This window comes from Tachysurus fulvidraco, unplaced genomic scaffold (genome assembly GCF_022655615.1).
Source record: "Tachysurus fulvidraco isolate hzauxx_2018 unplaced genomic scaffold, HZAU_PFXX_2.0 HiC_scaffold_180_np12, whole genome shotgun sequence".
Classification (NCBI taxonomy): domain Eukaryota; kingdom Metazoa; phylum Chordata; class Actinopteri; order Siluriformes; family Bagridae; genus Tachysurus; species Tachysurus fulvidraco.
The window spans coordinates 1-5,181 of NW_025926986.1; the positions used below are offsets into that span (position 1 = coordinate 1).

General features: G+C 49.2%; 1 long non-coding RNA gene across 1 annotated transcript; it reads left to right on the top strand.

Moving 5' to 3' along the window:
• The first annotated feature begins 11 nt into the window (after positions 1–11).
• LOC125140489 lies at positions 12–2,698 on the top strand. Its single transcript, XR_007139752.1, has 3 exons — positions 12–1,356; positions 1,526–2,366; positions 2,479–2,698. It is a non-coding gene; the product is annotated as an uncharacterized LOC125140489 (long non-coding RNA).
• Positions 2,699–5,181: the final 2,483 nt, after the last annotated feature.

Here is a 5,181-nt window from a genome sequence, read left to right on the forward strand (position 1 = left end):
CTCTCCACCAACCTAAAGGGGGTAAGCCACCCTATTCCGGCTGAGAACCATGGTCTCAGACTTGGAAGTGTTGATTCTCATCCCCGCCAATTCACACTCGGCTGCAAACCATCCCAGTCCACGATGAAGGTTCTGATTTGATGAAGCCAACGAAATTTTGTGGTCCCCAAACCGGACTCCCTACTGCCCCCGACTACACCTAGAAATCCTGTGCATAGAAGTAATAAACAGAACCTCTGACAAAGGGCAGCCCTGCCGGAGTCCAAAATGCACTGGGAACAAGTCTGACTTACTGCCGGCAAAGAGAACCAAACTACTGCTCCAGTCATATAGGGACCGGACAGCCCTTAGCAGAGGGCCCCGGACCCTGTACTCCCAGAGCACCCCCTACAGGTCGCCACAAGGGACACAGTCGAAAGCTCTGAACGGCCGCGTCAACAATGGAAGTGGAGAACATGGTCCTCAGACTCAATGTCTCCACCTCCCCGGGATCTGGTTGAAGCTCTGCCGGAGGTGGGAGTTGAAGATCTTTCTTACCGTAGACTCTGCCAAACATACCCAGCAGACCCTCACAGTACGTTTGGGTCTGCCAAGTCTGTCCAACTTCCTCCCCCGCCATCGGGTCCAACTCACCACCGCCCCTCTCTTAACCTGAGTTTCCAAGACATACGGCCGGAGGTCAGATGAAAGTCGATCATCGACCTCTGACCTAGGGTATCCTGGTGCCACCTGTACACCCTTATGCTTGAACATGGTGTTCGTTATGGACAAATTGTGACTAGCAGAGAAGTCCAATAACAGAACACCACTCGGGTTCAGGTCGGAGGGGCCGTTCCTCCCAATCCCAGAGACGCCAAGAAGGTCGGGTACTCTACACTGCCATTTGGCCTGTAAGCACAAATAACAGTGAGAGACCTTTCCCCGACCCGAAGGTGCAGGGAAACGACACTCTCGTTCACTGGGGTGAACTCCAACACATGGCTGCTGAGCTGTGGGGCTATGAGCAAGCCCACATCAGCCCGCTGCCTCTCACCACGGGCAACTCCAGAGTAGTAGAGAGTCCAGACTCTCTTGAAGTTTGGTTCCAGAGCCCAAGCTGTGCATGGAGGCGAGCCCAACTATCTCTAGTCTGTATCTCTGATCCTCCCACACCAGCTTAGGCTCCTTCCCAGCCAGCGAGGTGACAATCCATGTCCAGATTTCGTGTCCAGTGATTTGGTCGCCGAGGCCCCCGCCTTCGACTGCCACCCAATCCACATTGCACCAGCCACTTATGGTTCCTCCTGCAGGTGGTGGGCCCACAGGAGATCGGCCCCATGTCGCTCCTTCGGGCTGAGCCCGGCCGGGCCCCGTGGGGTAAGATCCAGCCACCAGGCATGCAAAATATTGACACAGAAAATCACTTACTGATTTGTTTCTGCGGTCACTGATTCAACAAGTTAACAAATATATATCAACAGTGACAGTGATATCAGGAGAAATGTATTTATAAATGTATTAATTGTCTCTTTCTTTCTCTCTGCAGTGAGCCACACATCTGTTCTGATGAAGCTACAGTTAACAAACTGATAGAAGGAAAACCTTTTAAAAAATGATGAAAATTGTGTCAATAGCAGGAGTAAAAGTATATCATTGAGGGGATGTAAGACATTGTCTAGGATGGACACTAGTTTGTTTATTGTCCTCTTTTCCTTGAGTTAATCAAAACAGTTGAGAGAGCAGCCCAGTACAGAGCCAGACTGGTAGAAGACACCAGAATCTAGACAGCAGTAGAGTTTACTCATGCATTTCCTGTACACAGGAACATTACTTTTTTAATGCAACATTTTTTTTTACTTTTTACTGCTTTTGTTTTTATTCTCTTTTTTTATAAACACATGAGACATATTTGCATATTGTGAGCATTTTTTTATTGTTCATATTTTCATCTTCACCAATAACCTGATTCTTTGTTTCTCACCTCACCATTTTCGTTGAACTTATGATGCAGATGGATATTACTGTAAACTGAAATATACAGAAGGGTATGTGCTATAAACAAAATATATTGTTATTACTATAGACAGAAATATACAGGAGGATATGTACTATGCACATAATATAATATATCAGGTGGGTATATGTGTGACAAGTGTAATATCTTTTAGATTTGTTTTTATTTTGATGGGTGGATTTCAGGTCCGAAGACATGCCCACTGCTGCTGAGATGCGCGTTAAAACTGAGCACACCTGTGCCACGCAATTAGTGCGGCATGTTCGTGGCTTTATAAAAAGCACATTTGAGTGGGGCTCTTAAATTTCTCGTGTGTATGCTATGTGGGCAGAAAAAGGTCTTTTGTCTTGTATCTTCCTGTTGCTTTCCCCTGGTGAGTCGCCTGCTTCATTCCTTTATTTTTCAGTCACGTAGCATAGCGTGTCCTTTTTGCAAAGGAGGAAACTTTTTGAAATGTTTTTTTTTTTGTTGTTGTTGTTTTTCAGGTGCGGCCAAAGAGCACTAGCTGTTTTGTCAGTGGCTGTTTTGTTAGTTGCTGTACTGCTTACTGCTGTTTTATTTTGTTTGTTTATGTATTCATTACTGGTTTACAGTCGGGACTGATCTTGGAATGATCCAAGATGGCGGCGCGGCAGTAGCACGCAGCGGCCTCTCCGGATTCAATACGGTGCTAATTACGTTTTTAAGTTTTTATTTACGGTTTTGAGCCCGACCATTGCTTCTACATGGATGCCAGAGACAGCGGTGTTCATGTATACAAACATGTATACAAACACCAGGACCTAATAAAGTACAGAAATCGTGTAACAACCAACCTGCACGATGATGTACTGGTTAGGCTTCGTGACCTCGGCTTGCTGCGGAGACCAGGCCTCCAGTCCCCGGTGTCGCCTGATACCAGAGACCAGGGGAGGGGACGCCGAAAGCGGTTCGCGAGGAAGCGGAAGCGTGGTAAGCGAGCGGGCGTCCGTGCTAGGCTAAAAACAAACCCTAGCCGGCCGGCTCTCCCATCCATTCTACTATCCAACGTTTGCTCCCTGGACAATAAACTGGACTACATCCGACTCGAACGCTCTACACGGAGAGAGGTTAGAAACTGCTGTGTGTTTGTTTTCACGGAGACGTGGCTCAGCGACAGAGTTCCGGACGCCGCCATTCAGCTGGACGGGCTAACTTCATTTAGAGCCGACAGAAATGCAGCTCTTTGCGGTAAGACTCGCGGTGGTGGTGTGTGTGTTTATATCAACACGGAATGGTGCAAGAACTCTGTGCTTGTTTCTACTTACTGCTCATCGTCAGTAGAGTTTGTGACTGTTAGATGCAGACCATTTTATTTACCACGGGAATTTACTACTGTTTACATTGTCGGAGTTTACATTCCTCCTAGCGCTAATGCTAAAGAGGCGCTAAGTGAGCTATACGGAGCTATTAGCGACCTACAGAATGTTCACCCCGACGGACTTTTTATCATCGCCGGAGATTTCAACCATGCAAATCTTAAGTCAGTGCTCCCTAAATTCCATCAGCATGTGGACTTTGCTACGAGAGGTGAAAACACGCTGGATCTTGTTTACACAAACATTCCCGGCGCGTACCGTGCGGAGCCCCGCCCCCACCTCGGCTACTCAGACCACATCACTGTTATGCTAATTCCAGCATACAGACCACTCGTCAGACGCTCAAAACCGGTTCTGAAGCAGGTGAAAACCTGGCCAGCAGGAGCCACTTCTGCTCTTCAGGACTGCTTTGAGTGCACTGACTGGAATATCTTCAGGGAGGCTGCAACCAACGGCGACTCCGTCAACTTGGAGGAGTACACGTCAGCAGTGACCAGTTACATCGGCAAGTGCATTGATGACGTGACCGTTTCCAAGACCATCACTACACGCCCCAACCAGAAGCCGTGGATGAATGCTAATGTGCGTGCTCTGCTGAGGTCTAGGGACCTAGCCTTCAGAACAGGGGACAGGGTGGCCCTAAGAACAGCAAGGGCCAAACTGTCCCGAGCCATCAGAGAGGCAAAGCGTGCACATGCCCAGACAATCCACAGCCACTTCCAGGACAGCGGAGACACCCGGCGCATGTGGCAGGGCATACAGGCGATCACAAACTACAAGACAGCTTCACCTGCTTGTGATAGCGACGCCTCCCTCCCAGACGCGTTGAACGAGTTCTACGCTCGGTTCGAGGTACAGAACAACGTTACGCCAAGGAAGACCATCCCTCGTCCCGACGACCAGGTACTCTGTCTATCCACGGCCGACGTGAGGAGATCTCTATGCAGAGTTAACCCACGGAAGGCTGCTGGACCAGACAACATTCCTGGCAGGGTGCTCAGAGAATGTGCGGAACAGCTAGCGGATGTCTTTACGGACATCTTCAACATTTCCCTGAGCAGCGCCGTTGTTCCTACGTGCCTCAAAACTACCACCATCGTTCCTGTCCCAAAGAAGTCTACAGTGTCTTGCCTCAATGACTATCGTCCCGTTGCACTCACACCCATAGTTATGAAGTGCTTCGAGAAGCTCGTCATGAGGCACATCAAGACCCAGCTACCACCCTCACTTGACCCCCTACAGTTCGCGTATCGTCCAAACCGCTCCACAGACGATGCCATTACCACAGCCCTCCACTTAGCCCTCACCCATCTGGACAATAAGGACACTTATGTACGAATGCTGTTCATAGACTTTAGTTCAGCATTCAATACAATCATCCCTCAGCACCTGATTGGGAAGCTGAGCCTGCTGGGACTAAACACCTCCCTCTGCAACTGGATCCTGGACTTCCTGACTGGGAGACCTCAGTCAGTCCGGATCGGGAACAGCATCTCCAGCACCACCACACTGAACACTGGAGCTCCTCAAGGCTGCGTGCTCAGTCCACTGCTGTTCACTCTGCTGACTCACGACTGTGCAGCAATGCACAGATCGAATCATATTATTAAGTTCGCCGATGACACGACCGTGGTGGGTCTCATCAACAAGAACGACGAGTCAGCATACAGGGAGGAGGTGCAACAACTAACTGCCTGGTGTAGAGCCAACAACCTTTCTCTGAATGTGGACAAAACTAAAGAGATGGTTGTGGACTTCAGGAGAGCACAGAGCGACCACTCTCCGCTGAACATCGACGGATCATCTGTAGAGATCGTCAAGAGCACCAAATTTCTGGGTGTTCATCTAGCG